The 13,611-nt window shown below is 52.3% G+C and overlaps 1 protein-coding gene across 3 annotated transcripts in view; it reads right to left on the bottom strand.

Moving 5' to 3' along the window:
* Nucleotides 1-13,611, bottom strand: part of LOC144791850 (putative cation-transporting ATPase 13A4) — a 395,602-nt gene that overhangs the window by 303,622 nt on the left and 78,369 nt on the right. The gene's annotated exons all lie outside the window — the stretch shown is intronic.

The following is a 13,611-nucleotide window of genomic DNA, read 5'->3' as shown; positions in this document are numbered from 1 at the left end:
ATGCTCTACTGTTTCTGTCTCCAGATCACAAGATGGAAGTTAACCTTATCAAAGAAACACATTTCAGATCCCTGAGACCTTGACTAACTGTAGAGTGTGATGGAAGACTGTTCCCATCTCGTAGTTAGAATTTCTTCCCTATTCCCTAAAAGTCTGTTCATTGGAAAAAAGACCACTACCTCTCTCAAGGACAATAAAGACAACACTGAAATAGTGATGTGGAACAGTTGTAGAATGTAGTGAACAGTGTAAATTGAATTTCCAATATTTGCGGTGCCCAAAGACCAGCTTAATTCCAAGTGTGGCAGTAAATTTGAAATGGGTACAAATAGTGTTTGCACAGATATTTCATTCAGAGTCGAGTCAAATGACCACGCAATTAACTCCAAGCATTGCCTGCAGGAATCTGCATGTTCAACACACTTTGGAAAGTCGATCACTGCACTGCACTACTAGTTGCAAAGGCTGTTAGTTGACATTACTCACAATCTGAACTGGAGAAACCCTAAATCAGATGCAAAACCCTTGTGTTAACAATGCAATCATCGTTGCCGCTTTCCGGTGCCCCCAACCCATGGATGTTTTGGGGATATGGATGGAGGAGGGGTTCTCATACTGGAAGTATAATAATGCACTTACTCACTGCTGCTGACTACTTTTCACTTAGTGTATCTCTTACAGTTCAATTGTGATGACAAGCAATGTTGACTTCCAGGGATTGGGTAATGATCACTGCTATGCCTTGGTTTCATAATATAATTGGAGAATGCTCTGCAATATGTAATTCACTGTGTCTTTATCATTGCACTGATCATAATAAAAACATGTTTAAAACAACTCTCTAATCATGCTATCTGTATCCACCCATAACTCTCAGAGTCGCACCAGGTCTGGGTACCAGAATATCCTCTAGAATACATACTATTTACAAAACATCCCCATACTGTTAATAACAGAACATCTACATCCATTGTAATATTTTGTAAACATTATTTAGCACATAATATTTATGTAGGACAATACATTTATATGTGATATTTTGACAGTCACCACCATGCTATTTACCTGTGTTTAGTTATTAAAAATGTTCCCATGGCAGCATAGATTTAGATTTAGTTAGGAGAACGTAGACGCAATAGTGGCTCCCGGCAGCTGCATTGCAAGCTCCCTAAAGCACAGAACAGGCAGAGCCCAAGGGGCTCTCCAAGCTTCCCTCACCCAGACGAGGCTCACTGCAGGCAGAAGCAGTGCAAGCTTCCCTCACCCAGGAGTGGCTCACTGCAGACAGAAGCAGTGCAAGCTTCCCTCGCCCAGAACAGCCTCACTACAGACATAAGAAGTGCAAGCTTCCCTCACCCAGAAGAGGCTCACTACAGACAGAAGCAGTGCAAGCTTCCCTCACCCAGAAGAGGCTCACTGCAGACAGAAGCAGTGCAAGCTTCCCTCACCCAGAAGAGGCTCACTGCAGACAGAAGCAGTGCAAGCTTCCCTCACCCAGAAGAGGCTCACTGCAGACAGAAGCAGTGCAAACTTCCCTCACCCAGAAGAGACTCACTGCAGACAGAAGCAGTGCAAGCTTCCCTCACCCAGAAGAGGCTCACTGCAGACAGAAGCAGTGCAAGCTTCCCTCACCCAGAAGAGGCTCACTGCAGACAGAAGCAGTGCAAGCTTCCCTCACCCAGAAGATGCTCACTGCAGACAGAAGCAGTGCAGGCTTCCCTCACCCAGAAGAGGCTCACTGCAGACAGAAGCAGTGCAAGCTTCCCTAGCCCATTAGAGGCTCACTGCAGACAGAAGCAGTGCAAGCTTCCCCCACCTAGAAGAGTAAAACCAAAAGTGCAAGTTTCCTCACCAAGAACAGATACGGCACAGACAGTGGCAGAACAAGCCTCCTTCACCCATAGCAGGTGCAGTAAAGCTTCCCTCTCCAAGAAGTGGTGCAGTACAGCCAGCAGTGTAAGCTTTCTTCACCCACAAGAGATGCACTGATGGTTTACTCACCCAGAAGAGATGCAGTGATGGCTTCCCTCACCCAGAAGAGATGAAGTAATAGCTTCCCTCACCCAGAAGAGATGCAGTGATGGTTTCCCTCACCCAGAAAAGATGTAGTAATAGCTTCCCTCACCCAGAAGAGATGCAGTGATAGCTTCCCTTACCCAGAAGAGATGCAGTGATAGCTTACCTCACCCAGAAGAGATGCAGTAATACCTTCCCTCACCCAGAAGAGATGCAGTAATACCTTCCCTCACCCAGAAAAGATGTAGTAATAGCTTCCCTCACCCAGAAGAGATGCAGTGATAGCTTCCCTCACCCAGAAGACATGCAGTGATAGCTTCCCTGACCCAGAACTGGTGCAGCACAAAATGAGGAGTTCATAACACGATACATGGGTCTGCTCAACAATGCGTGTGATGGCAGTCAGTGATTCAATGAACACCCATTTAAGTACTTCTTTTGGGAAGGATATATTTTTAGATTTAACATTTATGAACATGTATTGCAACAAAGCAATCTTCTTCACGCCCCCCCAGTAGACAATGTTTCATGTACTCATCTTCCTTGTGTCGTTTCCTCAAAACACTGACCGACGTTAATAGAAAATGTGTAATGTTGAGACTAAAGTTATAACCTACCATGGAAAAAAGTGTTGACAAACGGTGAGGACGTTTGAGACTCCTGAATTGATTACCATCTCTGATTTGAAAATACTGGTCCAGCAGGTTTGATTCTCACCTTGTACCATGACCTGCAGAAATTGTGTTTAATTGCAGCCTATATGTTTGGAGTGCTGGATGTTGCCATAACAGACACAATGACATTGCCTTTGGTTTCTGATGACAGTGCCTGTGGCAGGTGATGACACTATCATGTCATGTTGTATGATGCTGCACCCTGGCACACAATGATTGCACCCTCCATACTAAGGCTAATTTACTGGAAATTGACTGCTGCACCCCTCCGAGAGGATTGCTGCACCCCTCATATGGGACTTCCACACCACTCAGATAGGACTGCTACACCCCTCAGATATGACTGCTACACTCCCGGAATTTCAATCCAGCACCTCAATTAAATGCATTATCTGTTTCATATCATTAGATGGTCATCACATTGAAGCAACGTTCAATAAAGTACTCCCTCTTTCAAATGATCCATATGAGTAGACCCAAACGTTGGTGCACGTGCACCCTGGGCTCCATTTTGAAAGAATATGAAGAGCCCCCGTCCACCTCCCCTGTGCCAGAGCGTGGGAGCTGGGGGGACCCACATGCATCAGTGTGGGCCAACCCACTGCAACATTAAGGGGAGTGACCACGGCTCCACCAAATACCTAGCAGGGAATCATAAAGGGGAGCTGGTCACAGGCCTGAATCCCAGGAGAGAATCACAATTGCGAGGTCAGACACAGGCATGAAGCCAATAGAGGGAACCACAAATGGGAGGCCAGCGGTCACAAATGGGAGGCCAGACACATGCCTGAAGCCCAGCATAGAGCCTAGGGGTGGGCGAAATTTGCGTAATCGCGTTACGCAAATCACCGCGAAACGGTAAAAAATCTCCGCGAACACGCAGAAATTCCACGAACACACGGAATTGGTTGTTCGCGATGCTTTTTTCCTGTTTGCAATTGCTATTTGCGTGCTCGGGGGGAAATATCTCGCGAACACGCATTTTGAGAACGCGAACAAGCACAAATTTTCGGAAAGTCGCAGAATGCAGAATTTTAGGCAATTTCGCGTTCGCTGCGGAACGCGATAATACCCAAATTCCGCGAGCGGAACGGAATTTACCGCCCAGGCCTAATAGAGCTACAAATGGGAGGCCAGACCCAGACCTGAAGCCAAGCAGGGAACCACAAATGGGAGGCCAGACACAGGCCTGAAGCCAAGCAGGGAACCATGATTAGGAATCCAGACACAGGCCTGAAGCCAATAGATTGAACCACAAATGGAAGGCCAGACACCACAAATAGGATGCCAGACACAAGCCTGTAGCCCAGCGTAGACCCACAAATGGGAGGCCAGACAAAGACCTGAAGCACAGAAGGGAACCACAAATGAGAGGCCAGACACAGGCCTGAAGGCCACCCGGGAACAACAAATGGGAGGCCAGACACAGGCATGAAGTCCAACAGGGAACAAAAAAAAGGAGGCCAGACACGAGCCTGAAGCCCAGAGGGGAACCACAAAGTGGAGGCCAGACAGAAGCCTGAAGTCCAGCAGGGAACCACAAATGAGAGGCCAGACACAAGCCTGAAGTCCAGCAGGGAACCGCAAATGGTAGGCCAGACACAGGCCTGAAGCGCAGATGGGAACCACTAATAGGAGGCCAGCCACAGGCCTCCTGTTTGAGATGGAACCACAAATGGGAGGTCAGACACAGGCCGAAAGTCCAGCAGGGATCCACAAATGGGAGGCCAGACACAGGCCTGAAGGCCAGAGGGGAACGACAAATGGGAGGCCTGACACAGGCCTGAAGCCAATGCAGGAAACCACAAATGGTAAGACAGAACCAGGCTTGAAGCCCAGCATCGAACCACAAATCGGAGGCCAAACCAGGCCTGAAGCCCGGCAGGGAACCATGAATTGGAGGCCAGACATCGACATGAAGCCAGTAGATGGAACCACAAATGGGAGGCCTGACACCACAAATGGGATGCCAGACACCGACCTGAAGCCCAGCTTAGAGCTACAAATGGGAGAACAGACACAGACCTGAAGCCCAGCTGGGAACCACAAATGGGAGGCCAGAAATAGGACTGAAGCCTAGCAGGGAAGCACAAATGGGAGGCCAGACACAGGCCCAAAGGCCAGCAGGAAATCACAAATGGGAGGACAGACACAGGGCTGAAGCCCAGCAGGTAACCATGAATGGGAGGTCAGGCATAGGCCTGAAGTCCAGCAGGAAACCATAAACGGGAGGCCAGACAGAGGCCTGAAGCCCAGCAGGAAACCACAAATGGGAGGCCAGACACAGGCCTGAAGCCAAGCAGGGAACCATGACTGGGAGGCCAGACACAGTCCTGAAGCGAATACAGGGAACCACAAATGGGAGGGCAGACACCACAAATGGGAGGGCAGACACCACAAATGGGAGACCAGACAAATGCCTGAAGCCCAGTGTAGAGCCACAAATGGGAGGCCAGACACCAACCTGAAGTCCAGCAGGGAACCTCAAATGGGAGGTCAGACACAGGTCTGAAGCCCAGCAGGAAACCACAAATGGGAGACAAGACACAAAACTGGTGCCCAGCAGGGAACCACAAATGGGAGGCCAAACCAGGCCTGAAGCCCAGCAGGGAACCATGAATGTGAAGCCAGACACAGACCTGAAGCCAATATATGGAACCACAAATGGGAGGCAGATACCACAAATGGGATGCCAGACACAGGCCTGAAGCCCAGCATAGAGCCACAAATAGGAGGCCAGACACAGACCTGAAGCCCAGCAGGGAACCACAAATGGGAGGCCAGACACAGGCATGAAGTCCAACAGGGAACAAAAAAAAGGAGGCCAGACACGAGCCTGAAGCCCAGAGGGGAACCACAAAGTGGAGGCCAGACAGAAGCCTGAAGTCCAGCAGGGAACCACAAATGAGAGGCCAGACACAAGCCTGAAGTCCAGCAGGGAACCGCAAATGGTAGGCCAGACACAGGCCTGAAGCGCAGATGGGAACCACTAATAGGAGGCCAGCCACAGGCCTCCTGTTTGAGATGGAACCACAAATGGGAGGTCAGACACAGGCCGAAAGTCCAGTAGGGATCCACAAATGGGAGGCCAGACACAGGCCTGAAGGCCAGAGGGGAACGACAAATGGGAGGCCTGACACAGGCCTGAAGCCAATGCAGGAAACCACAAATGGTAAGACAGAACCAGGCTTGAAGCCCAGCATCGAACCACAAATCGGAGGCCAAACCAGGCCTGAAGCCCGGCAGGGAACCATGAATTGGAGGCCAGACATCGACATGAAGCCAGTAGATGGAACCACAAATGGGAGGCCTGACACCACAAATGGGATGCCAGACACCGACCTGAAGCCCAGCTTAGAGCTACAAATGGGAGAACAGACACAGACCTGAAGCCCAGCTGGGAACCACAAATGGGAGGCCAGAAATAGGACTGAAGCCTAGCAGGGAAGCACAAATGGGAGGCCAGACACAGGCCCAAAGGCCAGCAGGAAATCACAAATGGGAGGACAGACACAGGGCTGAAGCCCAGCAGGTAACCATGAATGGGAGGTCAGGCATAGGCCTGAAGTCCAGCAGGAAACCATAAACGGGAGGCCAGACAGAGGCCTGAAGCCCAGCAGGAAACCACAAATGGGAGGCCAGACACAGGCCTGAAGCCAAGCAGGGAACCATGACTGGGAGGCCAGACACAGTCCTGAAGCGAATACAGGGAACCACAAATGGGAGGGCAGACACCACAAATGGGAGGGCAGACACCACAAATGGGAGACCAGACAAATGCCTGAAGCCCAGTGTAGAGCCACAAATGGGAGGCCAGACACCAACCTGAAGTCCAGCAGGGAACCTCAAATGGGAGGTCAGACACAGGTCTGAAGCCCAGCAGGAAACCACAAATGGGAGACAAGACACAAAACTGGTGCCCAGCAGGGAACCACAAATGGGAGGCCAAACCAGGCCTGAAGCCCAGCAGGGAACCATGAATGTGAAGCCAGACACAGACCTGAAGCCAATATATGGAACCACAAATGGGAGGCAGATACCACAAATGGGATGCCAGACACAGGCCTGAAGCCCAGCATAGAGCCACAAATAGGAGGCCAGACACAGACCTGAAGCCCAGCAGGGAACCACAAATGGGAGGCCAGACACAGGCCCAAAGGCCAGCAGGGAACCACAAATGGGAGGCCAGACACAGACCTGAAGCCCAGCAGGGAACCATGAACAAGAGGCCAGACACAGGCCTGAAGCAATAGAGGGAACCACAAATGGGAAAACAGACACCTCCAATTGGAGGCCAGAAAAATGCCTGCAGCCCAGTGTAGAGCCACAAATGGGAGGCCAGACACCACAAATGGGAGGACAGACACCACAAATGGGAGGCGAGACACAGGCCTGAAGCCCAGATGGGTACCACAAAGTCAATGCCAGACAGAAGCCTGACATCCAGCAGGGAACAGCAAATGGCAGGTCAGACACAGGTCTGAAGGCCAGAGGGAAACCACAAATAGGAGGCTAGACACAGGCCTGATGTTCATGAGGGAAACACAAATGGGAGGTCAGACACAGGTCTAAAGTCCAGCAGAGAACCACAAATGGGAGGCCAGACACAGTCCTGAAGCCCAGAGGGGAGCGACAAATGGGAGGCCAGACACAGACCTGAAGCCCAGTAGGGAACCATGAATGGGAGCCCAGGCACAGGCATGAAGCCCAACGTAGAGCCACAAATGAGGGAGCCATACACAGACCTGAAACCGAGCAGGGACACACAAATGGTAAGCCAGACACAGGCCTGAAGCCCAGCAGTGAACCACAAATGGGAGGCCAAACCAGGCCTGAAGCCCAGCAGGGAACCATGAATGTGAAGCCAGACACAGACCCGAAGCCAATATATGGAACCACAAATGGGAGGCAGATACCACAAATGGGATGCCAGACACAGGCCTGAAGCCCAGCGTACAGCCACAAATAGGAGGCCAGACACAGACCTGAAGCCCAGCAGGGAACCACAAATGGGAGGCCAAACCAGGCCTGAAGCCCAGCAGGGAACCATGAATGTGAAGCCAGACACAGACCTGAAGCCAATAGCTTCTTAGTTTCACTTGCCATACCAAGAGAGTGGCAGGCTCTTGTTATGGCATCATCAGAGGACTTAGGCCAATCCTTAAGTACTTTGACGCTTCCACCAGACAGTTGGTGGTCCAGGCATCTGTGCTATCCAGGTTGGATTATGCCAGCGCACTCCTAGCCGGGATCAATCAGGCAGAACTCACCCGACTACAGCGAGTGCAAAATACCGCAGCCAGAGTGGTGGTGGGACTGCCTAAACGGTGTTCGGCCTCTAAGACACAGCACTCTCTTCCTTGGCTCCCTATGAGCCAGAGGATTAAGTTCAAGGTACTTTGCCTGGCTTTTAAAATCCTCAAAGGTATGGCCCCACAAATTCTGATAAATCTTTTAAGTCCTTATGTCCCTCTGCGATCCCTGAGATCCTTGAGTATGCACTTGGCGACGGTTCCTCGTTTTAGACTTAGTAGAATGGGCGGCCGCTCTTTTCGAGTGGTGGCCGCAAAGTTATGGAACTCCCTCCCTGCTGAGATCCGGGCAATTGACAACCTACTGCAGTTTAGGCGGGCAATAAAAACTTTTCTGTTTGCCTAATTTCTGAAAGAGCTTGCTCATTTTTAGATGTTGTGTTGTGTTTACCTTCTCAGCGCGCCTGGACGCCCCTTTGCTGGGGCAGCTGTGCGCGATACAAAAAACAAATAACATAACATAACATATAGAACCACAAATGGGAGGCAGATACCACAAATGGGATGCCATACACAGGCCTGAAGCCCAGCGTAGAGCCACAAATAGGAGGCCAGACACAGACCTGAAGCCCAGCAGGGAACCACAAATGGGAGGCCAGACACAGGCCCAAAGGCCAGCAGGGAACCACAAATGGGAGGCCAGACACAGACCTGAAGCCCAGCAGGGAACCATGAACAGGAGGCCAGACACAGACCTGAAGCAATAGAGGGAACCACAAATGGGAAAACAGACACCTCCAATTGGAGGCCAGAAAAAGGCCTGCAGCCCAGTGTAGAGCCACAAATGGGAGGCCAGACACCACAAATGGGAGGCCAGACACCACAAATGGGAGGCGAGACACAGGCCTGAAGCCCAGATGGGTACCACAAAGTCAATGCCAGACAGAAGCCTGACATCCAGCAGGGAACAGCAAATGGCAGGTCAGACACAGGTCTGAAGGCCAGAGGGAAACCACAAATAGGAGGCTAGACACAGGCCTGATGTTCATGAGGAAAACACAAATGGGAGGTCAGACACTGGTCTAAAGTCCAGCAGAGAACCACAAATGGGAGGCCAGACACAGTCCTGAAGCCCAGAGGGGAGCGACAAATGGGAGGCCAGACACAGACCTGAAGCCCAGTAGGGAACCATGAATGGGAGCCCAGGCACAGGCATGAAGCCCAACGTAGAGCCACAAATGAGGGAGCCATACACAGACCTGAAACCGAGCAGGGACACACAAATGGTAAGCCAGACACAGGCCTGAAGCCCAGCAGGGAACCACAAATGGGAGGCCAAACCAGGCCTGAAGCCCAGCAGGGAACCATGAATGTGAAGCCAGACACAGACCTGAAGCCAATATATGGAACCACAAATGGGAGGCAGATACCACAAATGGGATGCCAGACACAGGCCTGAAGCCCAGCGTAGAGCCACAAATAGGAGGCCAGACACAGACCTGAAGCCCAGCAGGGAACCACAAATGGGAGGCCAGACACAGGCCCAAAGGCCAGCAGGGAACCACAAATGGGAGGTCAGACAAAGGCCTGAAGTCCAGCAGGGAACCACAAATGGGAGGCCAGACACAGACCTGAAGCCCAGCAGGGAACCATGAACAGGAGGCCAGACACAGGCCTGAAGCAATAGAGGGAACCACAAATGGGAAAACAGACACCTCCAATTGGAGGCCAGAAAAAGGCCTGCAGCCCAGTGTAGAGCCACAAATGGGAGGCCAGACACCACAAATGGGAGGCCAGACACAGACCTGAAGCCCAGCAGCAAACCACAAATGGGAGGCCAGACCTAGGCCGGAAGCCCAGCAGGGAACACAAATGGGAGGCCAGACACAGGCATGAAGTCCAGCAGGGAACAAAAAATAGGAGGTCAGACACAGGCCTACAGCCCCGAGGGGAACCACAAATTGGAGGTGAGACCCAGGTCTGAAGCCGAGCAGGGACTACAAATGGGAGTCCAAACCAGGCCTGAAGCCCAGCAGGGAACCACAAATAGGAGACCAGACACAGAACTGGAGCCCAGCAGGGAACCAAAAATGGGAGGCCAGACGCAGGCCTGAAGCCCAGCAGGGAACCAAAAATGGTAGGCCAGACACAAACCTGAAGCCCTGAGTGGAACCACAAATAGGAAGCCAGACACAGGACTGAAGTTTGGGAGGGAAACACAAATGGGAGGCCAAACCAGGCCTGAAGCCCAGCAGGGAACCATGAATGTGAAGCCAGACACAGACCTGAAGCCAATATATTGAACCACAAATGGGAGGCAGATACCACAAATGGGATGCCAGACACAGGCCTGAAGCCCAGCATAGAGCCACAAATAGGAGGCCAGACACAGACCTGAAGCCCAGCAGGGAACCACAAATGGGAGGCCAGAAACAGGACCAAAGGCCAGCAGGGAACCACAAATGGGAGGCCAGACACAGACCTGAAGCCCAGCAGGGAACCATGAACAGGAGGCCAGACACAGGCCTGAAGCAATAGAGGGAACCACAAATGGGAAAACAGACACCTCCAATTGGAGGCCAGAAAAATGCCTGCAGCCCAGTGTAGAGCCACAAATGGGAGGCCAGACACCACAAATGGGAGGCCAGACACCACAAATGGGAGGCGAGACACAGGCCTGAAGCCCAGATGGGTACCACAAAGTCAATGCCAGACAGAAGCCTGACATCCAGCAGGGAACAGCAAATGGCAGGTCAGACACAGGTCTGAAGGCCAGAGGGAAACCACAAATAGTAGGCTAGACACAGGCCTGATGTTCATGAGGGAAACCCAAATGGGAGGTCAGACACAGGTCTAAAGTCCAGCAGAGAACCACAAATGGGAGGCCAGACACAGTCCTGAAGCCCAGAGGGGAGCGACAAATGGGAGGCCAGACACAGACCTGAAGCCCAGTAGGGAACCATGAATGGGAGCCCAGGCACAGGCATGAAGCCCAACGTAGAGCCACAAATGAGGGAGCCATACACAGACCTGAAACCGAGCAGGGACACACAAATGGTAAGCCAGACACAGGCCTGAAGCCCAGCAGGGAACCACAAATGGGAGGCCAAACCAGGCCTGAAGCCCAGCAGGGAACCATGAATGTGAAGCCAGACACAGACCTGAAGCCAATATATGGAACCACAAATGGGAGGCAGATACCACAAATGGGATGCCAGACACAGGCCTGAAGCCCAGCGTAGAGCCACAAATAGGAGGCCAGACACAGACCTGAAGCCCAGCAGGGAACCACAAATGGGAGGCCAGACACAGACCTGAATCCCAGCAGGGAACCATGAACAGGAGGCCAGACACAGGCCTGAAGCAATAGAGGGAACCACAAATGGGAAAACAGACACCTCCAATTGGAGGCCAGAAAAAGGCCTGCAGCCCAGTGTAGAGCCACAAATGGGAGGCCAGACACCACAAATGGGAGGCCAGACACAGACCTGAAGCCCAGCAGCAAACCACAAATGGGAGGCCAGACCTAGGCCGGAAGCCCAGCAGGGAACACAAATGGGAGGCCAGACACAGGCATGAAGTCCAGCAGGGAACAAAAAATAGGAGGTCAGACACAGGCCTACAGCCCCGAGGGGAACCACAAATTGGAGGTGAGACCCAGGTCTGAAGCCGAGCAGGGACTACAAATGGGAGTCCAAACCAGGCCTGAAGCCCAGCAGGGAACCACAAATAGGAGACCAGACACAGAACTGGAGCCCAGCAGGGAACCAAAAATGGGAGGCCAGACGCAGGCCTGAAGCCCAGCAGGGAACCAAAAATGGTAGGCCAGACACAAACCTGAAGCCCTGAGTGGAACCACAAATAGGAAGCCAGACATAGGACTGAAGTTTGGGAGGGAACCACAAATGGGAGGCCAAACCAGGCCTGAAGCCCAGCAGGGAACCATGAATGTGAAGCCAGACACAGACCTGAAGCCAATATATGGAACCACAAATGGGAGGCAGATACCACAAATGGGATGCCAGACACAGGCCTGAAGCCCAGCATAGAGCCACAAATAGGAGGCCAGACACAGACCTGAAGCCCAGCAGGGAACCACAAATGGGAGGCCAGAAACAGGCCCAAAGGCCAGCAGGGAACCACAAATGGGAGGCCAGACACAGACCTGAAGCCCAGCAGGGAACCATGAACAGGAGGCCAGACACAGGCCTGAAGCAATAGAGGGAACCACAAATGGGAAAACAGACACCTCCAATTGGAGGCCAGAAAAATGCCTGCAGCCCAGTGTAGAGCCACAAATGGGAGGCCAGACACCACAAATGGGAGGCCAGACACCACAAATGGGAGGCGAGACACAGGCCTGAAGCCCAGATGGGTACCACAAAGTCAATGCCAGACAGAAGCCTGACATTCAGCAGGGAACAGCAAATGGCAGGTCAGACACAGGTCTGAAGGCCAGAGGGAAAACACAAATAGGAGGCTAGACACAGGCCTGATGTTCATGAGGGAAACACAAATGGGAGGTCAGACACAGGTCTAAAGTCCAGCAGAGAACCACAAATGGGAGGCCAGACACAGTCCTGAAGCCCAGAGGGGAGCGACAAATGGGAGGCCAGACACAGACCTGAAGCCCAGTAGGGAACCATGAATGGGAGCCCAGGCACAGGCATGAAGCCCAACGTAGAGCCACAAATGAGGGAGCCATACACAGACCGGAAACCGAGCAGGGACACACAAATGGTAAGCCAGACACAGGCCTGAAGCCCAGCAGGGAACCACAAATGGGAGGCCAAACCAGGCCTGAAGCCCAGCAGGGAACCATGAATGTGAAGCCAGACACAGACCTGAAGCCAATATATGGAACCACAAATGGGAGGCAGATACCACAAATGGGATGCCAGATACAGGCCTGAAGCCCAGCGTAGAGCCACAAATAGGAGGCCAGACACAGACCTGAAGCCCAGCAGGGAACCACAAATGGGAGGCCAGACACAGGCCCAAAGGCCAGCAGGGAACCACAAATGGGAGGCCAGACACAGACCTGAATCCCAGCAGGGAACCATGAACAGGAGGCCAGACACAGGCCTGAAGCAATAGAGGGAACCACAAATGGGAAAACAGACACCTCCAATTGGAGGCCAGAAAAAGGCCTGCAGCCCAGTGTAGAGCCACAAATGGGAGGCCAGACACCACAAATGGGAGGCCAGACACAGACCTGAAGCCCAGCAGCAAACCACAAATGGGAGGCCAGACCTAGGCCGGAAGCCCAGCAGGGAACACAAATGGGAGGCCAGACACAGGCATGAAGTCCAGCAGGGAACAAAAAATAGGAGGTCAGACACAGGCCTACAGCCCCGAGGGGAACCACAAATTGGAGGTGAGACCCAGGTCTGAAGCCGAGCAGGGACTACAAATGGGAGTCCAAACCAGGCCTGAAGCCCAGCAGGGAACCACAAATAGGAGACCAGACACAGAACTGGAGCCCAGCAGGGAACCAAAAATGGGAGGCCAGACGCAGGCCTGAAGCCCAGCAGGGAACCAAAAATGGTAGGCCAGACACAAACCTGAAGCCCTGAGTGGAACCACAAATAGGAGGCCAGACACAGGACTGAAGTTTGGGAGGGAACAACAAATGAGAGGCTAGACACAGGCCTGAAGCCCTGCAGGGA

The sequence above is a fragment of the Lissotriton helveticus genome, chromosome 11, assembly GCF_964261635.1.
Source record: "Lissotriton helveticus chromosome 11, aLisHel1.1, whole genome shotgun sequence".
NCBI lineage: Eukaryota > Metazoa > Chordata > Amphibia > Caudata > Salamandridae > Lissotriton > Lissotriton helveticus.
Note: the sequence above shows the minus strand (reverse complement) of the source record. Positions and strands in the feature narration are given on the sequence as shown.